Genomic DNA, 21,495 nt, shown 5'->3' on the forward strand with positions numbered 1-21,495 from the left:
CAAAATCACCCTGACCTATGTGTACTTGCAGAGGCACTAAATGGCAAGGGATGGAAAGCCTCTGGAGTGGTGCCATGTTCAGAGCACAGGTTCTGCCAATGGCATCTGAAGTGCTGCCAATGGGAAACACAACATTAACGTCTATAGCGGTGGAAAGAACAACAGCTGCTTATGTTGTGTATTCCTTTGCCAGCGCCTATAGGGGAAAAAAAGGATGTCAGATATGAAGGTGCTTGTGAAAACTTCTGGAATTTTTGTGTTTTTGTCTGCTCCCTTACATGCAGAGGTGCATGTAGGAAACACAGTATTAACAGTCACAGAAAATAACAATCCATAAGGCAGTGGTAAAGAATTTATTTACAATTTTGGAATAAGGACAAGCAAAAGACATGCATTTATGCATTTTTTTAAATCTTGAAATTAAATTTATTGGAGTATTACTGACAAACTGAATACTCTTTAAAACTATTACATGGTCATATTACTCCATGTGTTATATTAGTGGACTGTTACTAACATTTAAAATATAATGAAACTTTTTGTACTGTATCTTGTCAAAGTACAGAATAAACTATATGGTTTAGTGATAGAAATACACACTATTCTAATACTAGATATTTCAATACAATACAATAATATTTAATCTGAAAACTTAATTAGATAACATTTTAAGAACAAGAAGATAGATGATAGACAATTTAGACATGTTTTTCGGCAGACAAGTTTAGAGAGCTAGAAAGTAACAGGAACCCTAATAACCGAGGCCAGTTGATGCTGGTGGAAGTTAACATACTCGAAAAATGAGGAAAAAAAGTTAATCCTTGTAACAACACCAATACCCTGAGGGATAATCACTCTGCTGGTGTTTCGACAAGCTGATAACACTTCATGCATGGCTTGTTGCTTTGTCAGGAGCGGCCAGCCGGAAGAGTGACACATCTTCTCATTAATGTGAAGAACATATGTGAAAGCACACAGCTGCTAGACACGAGGTCTGGTGCGTGGTCGCCCTCGGCAAACGCTCCGCTGTTTGCTGGTACAGCTGAGACTGAGCAAGAAGCTTGAGCACTCACTGTGACACTGCAGGGTGAAACACAGAAGTCTTAATTTCTCCATAAAAAGCTGTAAAGACATGCAGCAAAAAAAATGTATTAAAAAAAATAAATAAATCATTAAATTTTTCTACTAGCCTCCTTTTTTGTACTCACGAAGGGCTGCTGCTTTACTGAGTGGCAGACACAAAAACAACTGACAGTCATTCATATTCATTTATTCATGTGAGTGATCGTTGCTTAATGGCAATCGTATGTCTTTGAACAGTGGGAGGAAATAGTGTGAACATGAGCGTACAATCTCCCATACCCTCGTTTTTTGAGCCACCATGACAACGAAACTCCTAAAAACCATAATTGTAATATTAGCATTTTTCACTCACATTCGGGCAGTCAAACTCTAGATGGCACTGGAGACCCAGTGGTGTGTTTCCCCCTGTGTTCACGTGTGTGTGTGTGTGTGTGTGTGTGTGTATAGCATGTGTGCGTGTAAATGTGTGTGCATGAAAGCACGTCTGTGTCTGCATCTGTGAGTATGCCTTCCAGATTCAATTATTCATCATTTCCAGTGCAAATATGGTTTGGCTTTTCTATGTCTCTTCTTTTTTTTTTCTTCCAGTTTTGTTTATTATTTATTATGCCGAGACTCACAATGTTTGGGTAGAATAGAAAGCCGGATAGCAATAATGTCACTGCGTGGGTGTTATAATTATGTTCAGATGCAAATATAGGAAAAGGTACTGGCCGAGTGTTGCAGAGTACCCGGTGCTGGCTAGTCAGACACATTTGTTTGCCTTGCGTCGCACAGATAGCCAGCATCTGCAGACTGCATTACTTCACCAATAATCGGCAGACATGATTCTCAAATAGCGTATCTGTGTCTGTGTTGAAATCTGTCAATATATCACGCAGCATGTTCCCACACTACACCATGGTAACGACTCATTTTGCTCTCTCCATTCATGTTTTTTCTTTCTGTGAAGGGGGTTTCGCATGTAAAGAATTATTCATAATGACATATTGACTTTGGAAAGAGGCTTCCTATCTATGTAAAATTCATGAGTCACTCAGCACCCATGGTAAATACATTTATTGATCGTCATGCCTTGCCATGGATCTTGAGGGCACACTGAGCGATTTATGGTGCCTTCCAGCCACAACATGAAAAATGTTGTGGTTGTCCCACTGTTATGATTATGACTTAGGTTTTTGAGCTGATATTCATAAACATTATACGAATATCTGCAGTGAGCTTTCCAAATTTCTTCAAAATTGTAGCAGGATGTAGGGTAGGAGTAATTAAAAAAAAAAAAAACGTTCACAGAGAAGAAAGATGCAAAACACTTTATTCAAGTGGAAGTAGTTTGCTCATTTTCAGTCTCTGTTGCTAGATGATCAAGAGGTCTCAGCAAGCACCGTTCAGCAATGCTGGAATTTGCACATGAATCCACTGTAACATAATTTAGTCCATATTAAATTATTTTGTGATTCTCTCACAAATGAAAATCCATCTTCATTAAATATTTAGAATGTTTAAATATTTGGAATGTTGTGAACATGGCTGTTTCCTATGGTGAAAAAAAGGTTATATAAACAGGGTTATTAAATAAAAGCAGTCCAGCAATGATGAAAACATGCTTCACAATTGACACCCACGAGCCAACAGCAGGGTGTCCATTAATACTAATCTGTTAGCTTATGAAACCAAGGCTGAAACAGCATTAATAATTAAGCCAATTATAGTCACAAAGTAACCCTGGATTCACCTTGAATGTTGTTGCTTAAGAATTTTGGAGGTTGGAGGATAGGTTCCCAGTCTAACACAGACAAACAGAAATTCACACTAATATTCACACCTATGACCAGCTTGCTATTGCAAGTTAACCTAACTGTGGGAGGAGTATCCGGAGAGATCCCACAGAAAGGCCCCAGTCAACCGGTGGGTAGCTCTGAGGCAACAGCGCTAACCACTGCACCACTGTGCTACACTCTATGGTTTTACTCTGATATTAATTCAAGTGTGCAACATCGAGTTTTCTGCTTGGTCAAAATTGAAGTTACAGTTACAGTCATGGAGACTGAAACCCAAACTTTCCCAAACATGACTTCTACTTGGGAAATTCTATGAAAATCAGTTGATTCAGTTTTATTTTGGTCCACCACATGGTTCTAATCTAAGCAATGATATTTAGATTCAGATATTTAGATATATAATCCCTACACATTACACCCGATACTAACCGTGATCTCCACATTTTTTCTCTCAGCTACCATGATGTTATGCTTTTTGGTTTTTAAGTGGGGAAATATCTTCAAATGCTCATAAAATAAATCTGCTAGCAAACTTTAAGGGTCAAGCACAGTGTTACTGTTGCAGCAGTTGAAAAATGGGGCCACTTCACTTGATTGCTTGGTGAATTGTTGGAACTGGGTGGTGTGAATGTGTGAGTGAATGATTGTCTGCCTTCCTGCCTTAGCTTTGTGAATGAAAGCCAACCTGTCCAAGGTGCGCCGCATCTCTTCGCCAATGTCAGCTGGGATACGTTCCATCTAAAACCCACATGCCTTCAAAATAAATGGATTTGGGGAGATTTGCAATGATTTCTTCCAAAAATCCAAAAACAATAGCTATTTATTGGTTGACATGCTGTACAAAAAAGCTCATTTTATGCAAACCATACTGTGGTAGATAGGGTTAGGATGATTCAAAGCACCCCAATACTGGCTACTCCCTTTATTAATCAGCTTGTACATATACTTATTATGAACTTATTCTGGATATATGGATGTCATTTATAGCGAAAAGGGAAACACTTTCCTTAGTCCAAGCTCTGGATTTTGATTTGTTCACATTTAAAAGTTTCTATTTCTTGTAAAGTTTTTGTGCTATTTTGGAAACTCTTAAGGGCAACATAAAATACTTCTTTTGGAATCTGTCCTCAGGTGCCTGAAAAACTTGAGTTATCCCTTTTTATAAAATTCTTTAACAGGCTGTGTATAGACACATACACAAGCATGATAACTAAGTCGACTGCTGAATCGTCTGAAGAGATAAGGTGTCAAAGGTTCTAATCTGCCAACTCAAGGCAAAGTAAAGCAAACCCTTTGCTGTTTTGTTTTTTTTTTCTATCGCTCATGCAACTCTCTGCTTGCTGGCAGGCAGATACATGACCCGGCCAAAGCCGTGGGGAAGGAAAGAGGCAGAGAAGATGGCAACCAGCCAAGAAAATGTAAGTTCCTGTTTTTTTTGGTCATGGTTGGCATTGCTACATGGAGGCTTGAGATAAGATGGGAGCCAGGATTTTTGCTTAAGACTAAAAGAGGGAGGGATTGTGAGAGACATATACTGGAGAGGCAGAGTTAAAGGAAAAGGGGAGGAGACAGAGGAAGATAAGAGAAGAAGAAACAGAAGAAGGGGAAGAGAGCCCATGCTTAAGCAACGAAACAAGACGGGAGAGATAGATTTAGAGGGAAGAGCAGATAAAGCGGGACTGTTGGGATGTAGAAAGAGGCCGAGTGAGAGGAAAGAAAAAAATCCAAACGCAGAATGTTTAAGCTGACTGCTTTGTTCAAAAACAGAAGGATTTTGACGAAAGATGTGATCCCCCTGCACTTTCAGATCTTCTGCTATTTTCACTTACATCAAGTTCATATATTTGCACCTTACACTATCAGGTAATGATAAATATTTATCAAAATAATTCCAGTTTTAGTAGAATTTGGAAAAAACAAAAATCGATATGTCTGGATGCATATCAGTTTATCAATCAAACCACCCTCCTTTAGCATTCATTTTAAATAGACCAATGGAAATTAATGTGCATTTTCTTTACTAATGCATCTTGTTTATGGAATGACAATAAAGAAAATTAAGAGAGAGCTGAGGAAAAGGTTCCACTCCTGGCAGACTCTATGAAGCCAGTGGGACAGATAATTGCAGTGACGATTAGATGCAATGTCTTACTGTGGAAGCTCCCAGTGAGGCTCTCTGGGAAGGAAGGTTTACTTTGAATGATGCTCATTAGAAAATCATGCAAAGAGAAAAAAATTCAAGCACTAACCAGATTTTTTCCCCTTGGAAATCTCAGTTTTGCTCTCGAAATAACAAAATTCTAGAGAAAAAGTATTAAAGCCTTAGAGGTGGTTGGAATACAAAGAAGAGAACCATTGTATTGAGGTTTGAAATATGTCATCTTGTTGTCCTAAGAGAGTTCAGCCTGTATTGGTAACTGTGAGTGCTGTCTGCCAGAGACTGAAACAAGAGAAAAGAGTTTGTTCCTCCCTGTTATCATAGTTAATGGAGCAGCTCCAGGCTGTACATCGATGTGACAATGCAGATTAGAGTTTCAGCACTCTGGTTTTGAAGCTTTGGAGGAAAGTTTTTCTACAACTCTGCATGAACTTTCCAGGGCCAATAGAATAACACACATGAATTTTCAAAATGAGTCTCTCTTCCATTTCAGAAGGCTCCAGCATGGGGTGAAAAAAAATCTTTATAATGTTATCTGGGTGTGCGAAGTAACAACGCTGCTGAAGAAGATTGAGAAATCCCTTGACAGTATTTTGCAGTTCCTCTGACAGTCATCAGTGTACCCTGAGACTATAGTAATGCTGTTGACATCCTATACTGACACTGTCACATGAGTTGCAGTGCTGACAGGAAATGTCATTTGCTCCTGCCGAGCCTATCTTTGGGTCAGGGCATCTTTAGTATGTCTGTCACAAGAGGAAAATTACAGTGGCCAATTGGTATAGAAGATATACGTTTTCTGCACATGTTTGCTATTTTTTTTTACTCACATCATGATTGTCTGGGGTTGCAGGATTGGAGCCTAAATGTAGACTCTGAGATTAAATAAAAGCCAACCCTTTATTACAGCTTGTACAAAATCCACAGAATGCAGAAGTCTATAGAAAAATGAAAACAGAATCCAAAGCAGCCTTCAACACATTACAAGGAAAACAGTGGAAAAGGACAACAGATACTGGAACAAGGAACACAAGCAAACTATGGCTTTAACTACACTCAGACACAGAGGGCAATCAGGCACGGATGGAAACATATTGGTAACACAAGTGAACATAGTCCAGATAATGAGACATGGAAGGAAGTAAAGGTGAACACGAAATATAAGCGACAAGATAACTACGAAAATAAAACAGGAAACCCAGAACAAGAGAACATGTAACACAGACACTGAGACAGTAAGACATAGGGAACACAGAGGAGACACGATAAACTGAAACTCGAGGAATCAAATATAAATAAAACTATATCCACGAACAGAAACTAGATTGTAAACGGTGGCAAAACCAAGATGAAGAAAACCTGAGAGTAACATCGTCACAAACAGGAAGCGTCTGCTAGGTGTAAAAGAATGCAAACTCAAAAATCCAAAAACAATTATTATTAAACAGAAAAGATAAAGGTCAAACTCAAAATGTTGGGCTGAAAACCCAGAACCACAATAATGATTAATGTCAAAATGATGACTTTAATAGGAGTGTTTTCACAGGTGAACAAGACACTCTGTCTGGACTGCCTTTTAAAAATCATATCTATCCTATTCAGTTTAATCAGTCTACTGTTATTTGCCTTTATCCTTTATTTGAATCCTCATATAATCTAATTTTGGAGAAACTATCTTATTGATAAGAGCAGTCAAAGCTAATAAAAATCAAAGTAATCAGCTAAAGCAATCAGGTCCACTTATTGAAATTGACTTCTGTTGTGGCTGATTCTAATCTCGACTGTCAACAACAAATGCCCTGCCCGTCTCCATCTTGAGTGCTTAAATTAAGTGACTAAACCTTTCTGTGGCTGTAGTAACATGATGTTATCGTCCTCCTTCCTTTCAGATGGGATGAATGGAGCATATCTTGTTTTTGCCTTATTAGGGGAAAAAAGTGTCAGTTTCTACTCCATAACTCCATATTTGTTGCTCACAGAGCAAATAATATCACGGATTGAAACGTTGTTAACTTTGCCTGTGATTTATCATTTACTACACACTTGTCAGGCATTGTGCTGTCGTGTGTTTTTTTGTATGTCAGTGTGGACAAGCACAGATTGATGCTTAGGTAAGAGCCCCAGGCAAACTGAAGCTTTCATTGAACATCGTGTCATGTCTGCCCATCTTTCCTTCCCTACCTGTCTATCTATCCTGCGTCATCGTCATTTCTTCTTAATTTGCATAATTGCTGGAAAAAACTGTAAAATACTGCATTGTGTTGCATTATTATAAGTAATGTGATATCACTGTAACACACCCAGCCCTAATATCCAGCAAATACTGAATGTTATTCAGTTTAACATTATAATAGATGATTTAATTGATCACTGACTACAATTACATACACACAATAATGACTATTATCAACTCTGGAAAAGCAATAGTATAATTAAGCTGTTAACATAATCCTCCACACTGACAGCTCCCTGTAATAATCCTGTGCATGTGAATGAAGTGTGTAGCTTGTGAGAGTGCGGCAGGAATTCGAGTTTTGTGAAATAGAAAGGACACAAATGGGTTCTGATCCTGCTGCTATCAAATTTTACCCCCAAAATAATTACGGGGATGACTTGCAGGAGAACAAAGGCTTCTATTTTCTGTGACTTTCTATCAGAGCTGTTCTGACACCATGTCTACCTTCCTTACTTCTGTTAAACTGCCACCTACACTGCATTTACACTTGTCCAAATTGAACCACAGCCACATTTTTTTTGCAACATCTGCAATATATGCCATGTGACTCTGCTAACCATCTGGACCTGCCTAGCAACATGGGAATGAACACCTGTACAACATCATGAAATTCAGCTCTCACAGTGTTTTTGCTGAGACTGTTAGAGAGCTATTAGCTTGATTCAACTCAAAGTTGGGCTGAAGTAGATTTCTTCACATTAAAACATGCATTTGTAATTTTGCATTAACACAACAAGAAATTAAAGAACACGTTTATCAAGCGTATGCACCATTCCTCATCTTATTATTCATTTGTAAGCTGTATGTGAACTGTAAAAGGAGCTACACAGTCCTGATTCAAATGACGATTATCCTCCAATTCTGTAACTCTACTCTGTTAGTGTCTTTTAGTTTTTTGGCTTGTCCTTACATTACCTCTTTGTGCACCCCAGCTGTCTTCTTATTACCTTCATTCTGATTCTTTGAAGTCCCTTGCATGAACACTCAGCACCTGGTTTGAGCTGCATGAGCAGGGGGCTAGGGGGCAAGGAGGTCTGCAGTCTGGAGGCCTGTCACGGACCTTTCTGGCAGTGTGGAGAGGGAGCAAAGTGAGTGGGTGCCATGCAGCTGCTTCCAGGATCACTGACTCTATGACTGTTGGCGTAGAGTGAACAGCCTGTTGTGGGAGTAGATTTCCTCTGTGTCTGGGGGTTTTCTCTGTCTCTGCTTTTCTTTCTTTCTTTTGTCTGAGCTGGGTAATGAGCACTGCTGGCGAGAGAGACAGTCAATGCAATTGTGTGCGTGCATGTGTCTCTCTGAGCGATTGGTGATTGCCTGAATATAAATTGGATGTGCTCATTCACCTAAATCAAGGCCACATGCTTGGACCCACAGTCAAGTGCTATGGGTGCAATGAAGCGTTGTACTGTATCTGCCACTCAGCTTAGGAAATAAAGCCGGCCACTTTCCCTGGCCTACATGAAATACTCAGGGTAACCTTCAAAGACTGTTGTCGTAAACTGACTTCATGACTGACCTGATTCTTAAAGGTTTTGTTATTTTCGTGTGGACTTCATTTTTCTCATGAAAGGAAAGCTGGCATTTTTCTTACAGTTGGCCTAATTTCCTGCATCTCACATATACAATTAAATATAAGGTTATTCACAAGGTTTTATGATTTTGCTTGTAAGTGTAATTGTTGGTGCAGTTTTGTGCACTATATGTGTGTGTGTGTGTGTGTGTGTGTGTCAGAGAGAGAGAGAGAGAAAGAGTGAAAGCCTGGGTTAACAAAGACAAAGCTAATTCAAAGAAAGCTTGGATATGCTGAGCTTGCTTTGTAGTACACACCTCAAGTGGGTTTCTAAGGCTTGACGAAGTCTAGGACTAAGCCCAAACCATCTGGGGCTGAGGGCAGGGCGTGCAAATGTAGGCCAAGAAAAAGAAAGCCACTTTCATTTTAAGTCAGCATTAATTTTGATCCCATGCATATTGGTACTGAGGTTTTTCACAGCACATTTTGAGCACATTGCTCAAGAGCTGTCCACCATATCAGACCTGATACAACCACTGATTGCTGTTTTAAGATGTGTATTCCGTGACTAGTTAGTTCCTGGAGGTTGTTGTTTCTCACGCTGTAAACTCTGATGTAAAGACAGTGATGCACCAAAAGCCTGATGATTACTTCGGCTTCTAGCAAATTGCACACTTGCTAACTACATGGCTGAGCGGTAATAAAAGTTTATAAAGTGCAAAGAAAATTGGAAATGGAGAAGGGCTACCTTCAAAGAAAAAATGTGCGACAGTATTGCAGTTAAAATGCTTCAAAATATGTGCACTTTTTACTCTGAAGTCACGGTTTGGATATTCAGTTTATTCAGTACAGAGTAGCTGGCCAGTAATTGTAGACAAGTCTGTCACTTCTTTTCTAACTATGAGAACTGCTTTTGACAACAGGTTGGGGAATACACATTGTTCCCCAGGTGGTTCCTGGATGGCTGCAGATTAATCTATTGGTCTATGTGACTGGGACCTTATTTACCAGATTTCTAACTGTCACTGTGATTTTCATATGTCTAAAAATGGTGGACAAGTTTGTCACATGATTAATAGACATGTGTCTGCAAAGCCTCAGTAGTTTAACAGCTGTATCTTGCTGCCCACATCCAGACATAAATATAACAAGCAAACTCCACCAAGGAAGCTCACAGTCTGGGGAGCATTTACTTTTGAGGGAATAGTATTGTATTTTGTATATATTCATTTTGTTTTCTTTCTTAATTCATTGCAGAATTAAAATAAATGAAAAAAAATTCATTTTGAGTATAACAATTATGTATTTATGTGAATATAGTAGACATTTAGCAATAATTTCACTGTTTAGTAAATTTGCTTAAATGCTTAATAGTAAAGTGAAAAATGTTCAGAAGTTTATTTTGTATTCAGATTATTATTTATTTACATCTTTATAACCTTCTACTGCAATGTAAGTAACAAAGTCATAATAAAGTGAAGCAATAGCAATAAGAAACATTGTTTTAAATAGCTCTATCTAGCATTATTATCACTTTGATCTTCAGATTAATCTATTGACCTTAAAGGAGAGGTCAGAGGTCAAATGAAATGTTTAATCTTTATACTGTACTCTGTATATTTTCAACATATACACCACACTTGTAAGAATCATAGTTTTTAAATTTACATTTTTTGTCAATTTTAAAACCAATAAATTATTAAGTTGACCTTGAGAACTTCGTTGGACGTATGCCAAAATTAAATGGATTGTTTATATCACCGCACTCTATAATCTTACAAAGTTTTATCAGAATTCTTTCAAAACTTTTTGAGCTACTGTGTTTACAGACCCAATGACACGCACACACGCAAACGCTACTGAAAGCAAAACCTCCGTGGCAAAGGTAATAAATGCCTGTCAAGATCACTTCTCTTGGTAGTTCCTGATGTCTCCAGGAGCACATGATGATACATAAACAAGCATATATTTCACAGGGTGAAAACAGCACTAACCCCGCTGTCCAGTGAAGTATGCATGGCTTTCCAGTCGACAGTCTCTGCCAAGTTCCTGCTGACCCTCAATCGATCCATTTATTGGAGAAAATCTGATTTCACTCCTTTGCTAGTTTTAACATAAAACATGATGTGGAACTTGTCAGCAATTATGAAATACAGAAAAAGGGCCAGGAAACATTGCAAGACTAAGTAATTTGACACTGACTTTAAAATCACGTATTGACAAGCTGTGTAACCATTTGCTCTTCTGTGTCAAACCGAATCAGCTTCTGTAAACGGCGATGGTATGGTTACTTTGAATAATACATTACTGCATGTTCTGTTTACTAATAATGTGCAGTGACTACAAAGTGGTGCCAAAATGATAAAAGATAAGAAGATCTCCACAACAGCAGCAATGTAACCATTTTGCATAAAAATAGCATTTTATTTCTTATGTCTCCTCTGAACATTTCTTTTGAAATAAATCATGTCACAAATATTAAAAGCCGTGTAGGAGTTTTTGCATATCTCAGCACATTTGAGCTTTTTGTGGCATGGTTAAATATTGGACTGAATGCATAATACAGGCACGAAGTGGGGAAAGATATGAATCCATCGTGTCTTTCTGTCCCTCCTTCAGTGTTTTATTTTTCATTCTTTATTTTTTTTAACTGATATATTATGTACCAGTGGAGCTGAAGAAAGACAATAATAATTCATGTATATTATCAGTTATAGTGTCATTTTAGGGTATATTTTAGGTTAGATTTATTAAAAGCTTGAACTAATCAATGTCAAGACAGTGATCAGTGTTTAATAGTAACTTCTATTATGGAAAATATATGAAATCTACACTGATCAGACTAAAACAAAGACTAAAAATACACAAACATAAGTGGAAATGCCTAAACAATCTATTTAAGGTGTACACATCATCTACTTTGTACAAAAAAGACACTTATTCCACTTTATATATGTTCATTTGGCTGTTAAAATCAGATTTTCTTAAACTACACACAAAGTGGCAAAATGTAAGGCAAAAAAAGCCAACTACTGCTTAGTCATACATAGATATTCATGTCACTGATGTAAAACAAATCACAATAATTAGTTTAATCTTAATAATTTATTAATCACTAAGACATATAAGGTAAAGCGACTCTTTGATACTTTATTACCTTTTTATTTAATAGTTCTGACTGATTGATCACAAGATAGGGAGTGTTCGGATGCAGCCACTGAAATACTGTCTCAGGTTCACGGCTTTGAAACAGCTCAAATGACACTCTGAACTTGTGTTCGGTCTTTCATTACGCTTTGCATTGTGGCCTGGTGTACCATTTTCAAAAGGGCAAAGAGAGAAGGAGTGAGAGCTGACCTATGCTGTAGGCCAGCTGCTTGTAAATAGACACACTGCTGTTGTCCTTCAGTAGAGAGACTTTCTCACTAGTGTAATTCATCTACGCTGTTCTCTGATTTACGAAGTGTCGCTTGCAGACAGTCAGGGTGGTGCCTTTATCTCTACCTTGTCTGGGTAAATGAATTCCAAATGGCACGCTGCCCAGTTATTTGTCAGTGCATTTGTTATCGCTGACAACCACAACCCCCCTTTAAACAAATATAAATCTGTGGAAAAACAATTGCTGAGCAAGATGCAGCGTAACCTTTTGAAATATCACGCTGGCCATCAGTTTCCGTAGCAGATCATTTCCCCCCCTACACACGAAACATGAAAGTAATGGCTGCACGAGTTGTCTTAGGAACTATTCTCCGCTGCTTTGTTTTCTAAAGTCAGTAACTGGAATTATGACAGGATAAGTATGCTAGTATCATTAGACCGCGGGAGCTGCTCAGGGGTCCAATGACAAGTAGTGTAGCTACAGCAATAACAGTAGTACATCTGAGATGCCGCTTCCAGACAACACATGCAGACATGTGATGGAAGAACATTTGTTATGCAGAAGATTGAAGTTGAAAGTAGTCTGTGGAAAAGCACATTTTATTTAGAGGCTGTGAAAAAGAGAAGAAATGACAAGTGAATTTTCATACGTACTCTTGAGTATAGTTACACGGGGGTTGGCAGGGGGCTGAGCTGCCTGCATGTCTGTAATTGCTTGCTGGTTCATAGCGAGGACGTAATAAAGTGAAAAATGCTCGCAGGGTGTAAAACAAAACAAGAAAATCTCTTACAGCTAGCTGAGACTTCCACTGACAGACTAACATGAGTCTGATTCTTTACAAAAGAATCCCCAAACATTTCATAATTGATGCCAAAGCAAAGCCATAAATTCAGAGATTGAATCTCACTGACTTGGCTAATACCTTCACTTTTTCTAGTTTTACAAAAGTTCCATACATTATTATAACATTTGCTGCAGCATCCACCTATAGGCTCTGGTACTGGTTTACATTAAATACTGAAACTAGCATTGGAGACCATGAACCCATGAAGAAAGTGTAATAAATTTGAGTGAGAAGTTGTCTGACTTACTTTGCAAACCAAAGGAATCATAGCCTGCTTATCATTTACTTCACTTTTCAGACATAGTGGCTAATTCTATCTTTTATATATCATCTGTTGTATCATCGGCCCTCTCTCATTCATAAGTTAAGCTTTATTGCTAGTGGTATGAACATTTAGCTGCTGTGTTTGTCATCGTGGATTGTTATCTTGCTCAGATACCCCTGCATAACATGTTGTGTTTACTTGAAAATATCTAGATGAGTCATCCTGGAAAATAGTTATGGTTAAAATAGGCTGAGGTTAGAGGTTTAAGTTAATGCCAAGGTTAGAGTGTTCACCTTTGCACAAACAAACAAACAAACAGTAAGCAGAGACATGCCTTAGAGTATTATGTGAAAAGCAAAACAGAAAATGCAAAGTATTAACATGTAAGATGACTCGAACCTGGTGTGTTACTTTTTGTGCCACGTCATGATACACAATATTTTTTTCTCACCAAGCTTCAGGTCTCTGTTAAAATTACTACATTCAGCCTCTGCAACACTGGAAAATCATGTAGAATAAAAGTCCTACTTGCAACGGATTTTCAATTTATTAGTGCCACTTTAGCGACCATTTGTTGTTGATCCGTCATCAAGAATGACAATATGCTGGAGATTCTTGAAATGAGCAGCTGCAGGATTTAATAACAAATGCTGACAGGTCAGCACACCCCACGTTCTCACAAATATATCCAGGTAAATATAAACAGAGAGGAGATAAAGCAGCCTAAGCCCTTAAGAAGAACACTTCAGGGGGTGAGAGGAGGTGGAACTAATCTTACGGTAAGGGTGGGCTGGGGGAGCTGAGTGCAAGGGAACATCATTCATGGGTGGACACAGATGACACAGAGATGTGAGGACAGCAGAGGCCGTGAGACAGGTTTGCAGATAACAGTGCGGCGGCAGATGCCGCTATGTTTGCTTTTGCTATCATGCCACTCTTTAAAGCCATATGCTGCAGCGTTGTGCTTTCTTGGTTGTTGCATCATACCAAATCCTAGAGATGGAAGTTAGTGATCAAACACAACAACATCAATGGCACATTCACCCAAAGCTAGGACTGCCTTGATGTGCGGAGTATAAGCTGTAACATCTTATATAAGCAACAATTCTCTCCCCCCCATCCTCTCATCATTATCAAAGAATCAGAATTCTGTCTATTTAAAAATGCAAAAGAACAGAAAATAGCTCAGACTGATTGATGGGACCTCACTGAAACAGACACAATTAGACGTAATTAAATCTCGCAAAGCCTATGCTGTTTGCCAATTGCTCATTGGGAGATGATTCTGTTTGCCAAGGGGCTTTGGTAATGTTGCACAAAACTCTTAGTCAAACAAAAGAAAGCCCTAATCCCTCTCTTCTTATATAGTGGGCTATTCATCCGAATTCCATTTCTGGCTCAAACAGATTTTATTTACAGCAAAACCAAATGGCAGAAACAAATTGACGGCAGAGCAGGGATGATAAATAATTCAGCAACTTCTTGAGAGGCATTTATCAGTTTTTTTCAACAGCCCCCATTCTCCTTGGGTTATCTCCAGCCTTATTAGTGCTATTGTTGAATTTCAGGATTCATTCTGCCTCGTGAGGATACACCTTGACCTTGCCTAATGTGCAAAAAAACAGAGCTGACTTCCAGCATTTTTTGACCGGGGTATTTGGACATTCATGTATTCATCTCCAGAGGAGTCCAGATGCTGAGATGCTGTTTTTTTCTTCTTCTTTTTTGTGAAAACGGCCTCATGCCGGGAACAGACAGTGACTGGCTGGTGCTCAGTCTAATCCAAGGCAACTAAAAAGAGTAAACAAGCTGAGACATGGGGTACTTCTAGCAACACCACTCAAAATACAACAGGCGGCAAAGCTGAAACTAAGAGCTGAACTGAGAGGTTCAAAGCTTTTTTGAGGTCTCCTTAGGTCAAGCTTTTCTCTAAAACTGTGATGTTTTGCCTCAATAAATCAAATGTTTACACTTTAGCTATGGTGCTGTAACCCAATGCTCTCCAACCCGAGGGATGTTCATGTGGCGGTGGGGAGCGGGGATGTGAGTTTTGAAATTGCTCACCGTCTTTTACTGCCATTAGTTCTACTTCATCCTTTGTTTCTTGTCAGTTTTCAGCAAAGCCTGTGTTCAATTATCCAATTACTCAACAGGTACCTTTACTCCACTGCCTCCGTTTGTGCCTTTGTACTTTTTGTTTAGCATTCTAGCTGTTTCTTGTATCTCCTGTGTATGACCTTCAAAATTTTTGACTGTTGCTTTTACTGATCCATGTAAATTTCAGCATCATTGGAGTTTTGGACTGCTTTGAATCTGCCTTATTATGATGATATCTTGTGGACCAAGCCGTTAAGATTGAGAAAAATTAAATTAAATAATATAAATAGAAAATAATGAGTTTAAAGAGTGTGTGAAAACACTAGGTGTCAAATGAACAGAGAAGTCTTAAATTAACAAAAATAACCCTACTTAATGTAGTATTTGATGAAAACTATTTATTAAAAATATTGATTATAATGGATACCAAGTGACAGCTGTAATGTGTCTGGCTTGAAATAAAGGTAAAGACAAATAACTGCTATGATTTGCCTGCCTCACTGACAATTAAAATGTGGATTCTTATACCAGTGAGGTCATCCTTGTCTCCCATGCACTTGAGACTTGAGGCAATGATCTAAATCTCTTCTGTCAATGAAGATCAAACTCACTCTGGATTGGTTTTTAACCTCTGGTCCTGGAGAGGAGCATTTATTCCAAACAAACCCTCCAAGCTGTCTTCTCTGGCACTCCTGGAAACTGCCACCACTAATCAGAATGTAAGTACTGTGTGGATGGGCACACTTCCTACTGCGCCTGTTGATGCAGACCAAGTGGCCGGATATGATATACAGATGTGGACAAAGTCTGCCTACATGCCCTTGACTGTCAGCACGTGCTGTCTCTGTGAACTCACATTTTTCTTTGTGGCCACTATAAAAAAGCAAAAAAAAAAAAACAACCCCAAACCCCCAGGTTTTTAATAGATGTAAATAAGGCAACATAGACAGAGGCAACACTGAACAATCTCCATATTTAAAACATGTCTGGTAATTATCCAGCTATCCCTCAGGCTATAATCAATCAAACAGGCTCATTGAATTGCAAGTGAACGCTAGACTTATTCCTCTTCCTCTGCAAGAATGCAATTCTTGTTTCATGTATTAAGGAAGACTATATTTCCCATATGAAACTTAAACATTCACACTTAGCTCATTTCAAAGCTGGCCAAGAGTACCTCAGACCTGTTTAGAACGCAAACTATAGTTGATGCCAATTTTGTGGGAGAAAATTAAAGCAAGCCGTCGCACAAATTAAAGTTAGGTTCCAATGTTGATTGTATTTTAACTTAACAAGGCCAAGGCTTTCAGATAGCCAGGCAATTTCATTAAGTCTGTTTTTGAACAGAATGGAAATGGAGGAGCCGGTCTTTAACACCCGGCCCTCATAATTGACTGAAATAGAGCTGAACGTTTAAGAATTGTCCCTTGGCCCCCTCAGACCAAATATCGCTGTGCAATGCCTAGTAATTAAGAAACACTGATTGCCGTTTTAATGACTTCCTTCCAGTGCTCAATATATTGGCACTGAGCAAGGGACGCCGTGTCTCTCTCAGTGTGTGTGCGTGCATGAATGCGTGTGCAGGTCCGAGTATAAAACGGCTATTTTGACAGACTCTCTGGGGAGTCGAGGTGTCATTCTCAACCCATTATCAAACCGGATCCTTTTCATTCCCAGTGTCCACACCTCTCACTCACGGCACACACACACAACCACACACACAGTGATCCACAGATGTAAAGTGAAACCATTTTACCAAGGCTATTACGATGACCGGTTATTGATAAAAACATTAAGAATGAACAAGTGTCTTACCGGCGTATGGTAATCACTCTCAGTCTTCTCAATTACTGTGCTTACTTTTATTTGACACAACTTGTGTAAAATCTGAAACCTGAAACTATGTGACTCTCCAACTTAGACACCCCTGGGTGCTGAGCCAGTGCAACTTTCAGATGCAACACCAGCGTGTCTGATAATTGCTGTCAGACTGGCAACATCACTTTTCTAAGGTAGCAGGAAACTAATAGTGTTACTCCTAGAAACTGAGAGAGGTAACCTAAATTCAGCACTTTGCTTTAGCTTTGTTGGGTATTTTTTACATTCGGGCACTTAGTTTCAACAATTTGCAACAAAAGTTCTTTGTACTCGGTGTTACACAAAATAGTCCAAGAAAGCCTCTTAGTTTAAAATAGCTGGGGTACAGAAGAAAAAAAAAAGAGGTATCAGCAAACAGACTTTGTTTGCAGTGCTGTCTACTGGCAAAACCAATGATGCCATGCATGAACAGAAAAAAGTGCAAACAATACAGAAAATCTGACTATACTCACCAAAAATCAGTCTACAGCATATCACAAAAAAATCACATAAATTCCATTTATTTTTCAAAGAAATCAGTATGTTTAGATGTTTTAACTCAACAACACCATTTAATATAAACTGTACAAACACAGACACATTAAAAGCTAAAAGAAACATCTGAATAACTGGAGTTTTGTTTGCAATTCACAGTTACAAGTCTTAGATCACAGTGGCACAAGAGAAATGCAGTAAAGTGTGCTACTAGCACAAACCCTCAGATTAAATTACCATAAAATGTACTGATGGGGGTGTTTATGCAGACAGAAATGTTATTTTTGCTTTGATTAATGCTTAAGATATGCAATCTGAGTTTCCCACCATTGTCGGGCACTGCTGTTGACATGTAATATGAAAAATGTAAAGTACTTTCTCCCCTCTCAAGCTGACCCATCTGCACGCTGGAATATTCATATGTGACATTTTGGTTGCTAAATATAATGCTGTGCTGATGTTTAACCACGCTTTGCTAGAAATTGTGTTAATTGCCTCAAATCAATACCTTTCCAACGCCTTTGCAAGACTTTTTGCCTTTTTTCTCACTTTCCTCACACATTTGAAAAAAGGATGTTTTTGCGATGAAATCATTAGACACCCACGGTGAATTCTAAAAAAAAAAAAGATGATCTAAAAACACGCACATAGTCTGAGTGGAGACTTAATGGGGCTTTAAATAACTACTGTACTTCTTTGCTTTCCAACATCTGGTAATACAGAGGTGGAACATTGCACCTCTCTTGTTGTAACCGTGCTGTCAACAGAGCAGCTGCGCCTCAAACCTCACCAGTTTCAAGTGATATTTACTCATACTGCAGAAAACTGTGCCAACAGTCCCGAGACAGATTGTGTTCTTCTTTGCTTGGTACATTACATTAGCCTTGATGAGAGAGTTAGTGGGGAGCTTTAGTGGAGTAGGCACCGGTGGGATCAGGAGCAATTCGCAAGAATTATCAACCACTGTTTTACTTTCATTATCACACCTCTGTCGCTAGTGTATTGCGTGCTGCTCAGTGGTCCTGGCTTATTCAAATAAATATGCAGCTGAGGTAGATGATGCTGAAGCTGAAAATTAACTGCCTCCCGTAGTCTGCAGTCTAACCTAATCACAGAGTATAATGCAGTGTGCCATGTCGTTCGTCAACTCCCCAATGGGGGTCGTTCTTAGTGGAGAATAGTTTGGATTTCTAATACAGGGTTTAGGAGCGAGAGTGTATTATAGGCCTCAACATTTGAATATATGTTAAACAGCTACAGAAAAAAGTGTTAAGATAAAATAGAATTAAATATTTGAGAGGTCAGAATATCTAAACATCTATCCATACTGTTGTATTAATCACTATTGCAAATGCTCACAAATAGGCAAGGCAAGGCAAGGCAAGGCAAGTTTATTTATATAGCACAATTCAACAACAAGGTGATTCAAAGTGCTTTACAGAAACATTAAAAAACCAAAACAATAAAAAGCATGATTTAAAATTTATTAAAAAAACAGTAGATAAAATCAGAACAGTAGATAAAATCAGTAGTTAAAATATAAGTTTTGAAATTTAAGCTTAAAAGTGTGGATTTGGTGTTTTATTCAAATGCAGCTGAGAATAGGTGAGTCTTCAACCTGGATTTAAATAAACTGAGTGTTTCAGCTGATCTGAGGCTTTCTGGGAGTTTGTTCCAGATATATGGAGCATAAAAGCTGAATGCAGCTTCTCCGTGTCTGGTTCTGACTCTGGGAACTGATAAAAAACCGGATCCAGATGACCTGAGAGATCTGGAAGGTTCATACTAGAAGACTAATGTTTCCTACTACTGAATTTAAACAGAAAAAATAGTAAACATATGGAAGGTATTAAATAGTATAATAAAAAATGGACCAAGGACTAATGACTACCCTGGGTATTTTATGGAAGGGACAAATACTATTAGTAAAATGAACGAAGTAGTAAATGGATTCAATGAATTTTTTGTAAATATAGGGCCAAAACTGGCTGCAGAAATAAAGGTTGATATGATAGAAAGGGAGACTGGAGGAAACATTGAAAGGAATGCAAGTTCAATGTTTTTAAGAGCAGTGGAAGAGAAGGAGATATATGATATTGTCAGTGGACTTAAGAACAAAACGAGTACTGACTGTCATGATATTGATATGGTAACGGTAAAGAGAGTAATTGATGGTATTGTAAAACCACTACAATATATTTTTAATTTGTCTTTCCAGGAAGGGGTTTTTCCACAAAAAATGAAAGTTGCAAAAATTATTCCTATTTATAAATCAGGTGAAAAGCATTGTTTTACAAATTATAGACCAGTGTCGGTACTCTCCCAGTTTTCTAAGATACTGGAAAAACTATTTCTAAAAAGATTTGATAGCTTTGTGGATAAACATGATTTGTTGGCAAATTGCCAGTATGGGTTTAGGAAAAATAGATCAACAGTTTTGGCATTGATGGATTTAATGGAAGAAATAACAGAATGTATGGATAACAAGAAGTATGCACTTGGAGTCTTTCTAGATCTAAAAAAAGCATTTGATACTGTTGACCATGAAATTCTAAAAATCAAACTGGAAAAATATGGGTTCAGGGGTGTGGTACTGGATTGGATAAACAGCTATGTGATGAATCGACAGCAATATGTACAAATAAATGAGTTTAAATCTAAATTGATGGATATTGAATGTGGAGTACCTCAAGGATCAGTATTGGGTCCGAAAATGTTTATTATGTATATAAATGATATTTGTAAAGTATCGAAGATACTAAAGTTTGTCATTTTTGCAGATGATACCAATATACTTTGTTCAGGTGCGGAATTTCAACAGGTTTTGGAGGTGATCACACGGGAGTTGAAGATATTAAAGAAGTGGTTTGATAGAAACAAATTGTCCTTAAATTTAAATAAAACAAAATTTATGTTATTCGGAAACTATAAGAAAAACATTAACATTGAAATTTGTGTCGATAATATATATCTAGAAAGGGTTAATGCCATAAAATTTCTTGGTGTGATCATTGATCAAAAGGCCTGTTGGAAATCACACATCACTTATGTGAGGGGAAAGTTAGCACGGGGCATTGCTGTCTTGGGGAAAGTAAAAAAATTTCTGGATAGGAAAACATTGTATATGTTATATTGTGCTTTGCTATTACCATACATGAGTTATTGTGTAGAGGTTTGGGGAAATACATATAAAAGTAATATTCAGACTATAATGATAATGCAGAAAAGGGCCATTAGACTAATAAATCAGGAGGGGTATAGGGCTCACACAAACGCACTCTTTATTAGGACGCAAGCTATAAAATTCCAGGATCTGGTGAAGTTTAAAACAGTGCAAATAATATATAAGGCAAGGAAAGGGATGCTCCCAATCGAAATAAGTAAATGGTTCTTAGAAAGAGAAGGGAGGTATAATTTTAGAGGGAAGTGGAATTTAAAATTACAAAGAGTAAGAACAACATTGAAAAGGATGTCTATTTCAATAGCGGGGGTTAAATTCTGGAATGAGTTAAAAGAAGAAATAAAGGTCAGTAGTGATATAAACCAGTTTAAAATAAAACTCAAAAAAGAAATATTAAATAAGTATAAGAATGAAGAAAATGCAATTAACCCAAGACAGCAGTCAAACTCATGTTTATTTTCTTCTGCAAATTAGCAAATCTAAATATAGTTTTAGTTGAACATGTGAAAATATTTTTTTGAGATGTTATGTTCTAAGTTGAAGGCATTGTATACGTTTTTGTTGTTCAAATTTAGATGATGAGGATGTAAACCTGAGGGGGTAGGGCTA

General features: G+C 37.9%; 1 long non-coding RNA gene across 1 annotated transcript in view; it reads left to right on the forward strand.

Moving 5' to 3' along the window:
* Positions 1–4,116: 4,116 nt before the first annotated feature.
* Positions 4,117–21,495, forward strand: part of LOC146376566 (uncharacterized) — a 110,211-nt gene continuing 92,832 nt past the window's right edge. The window contains exon 1 of the long non-coding RNA XR_014801829.1: positions 4,117–4,282. This is a non-coding gene — a long non-coding RNA (uncharacterized LOC146376566). The remainder of the gene's footprint in view (positions 4,283–21,495) is intronic.

The sequence above is a fragment of the Perissodus microlepis genome, chromosome 12 (genome assembly GCF_051167445.1).
Source record: "Perissodus microlepis isolate ML-2025 ecotype Zambia chromosome 12, ASM5116744v1, whole genome shotgun sequence".
Classification (NCBI taxonomy): Eukaryota; Metazoa; Chordata; class Actinopteri; order Cichliformes; family Cichlidae; genus Perissodus; species Perissodus microlepis.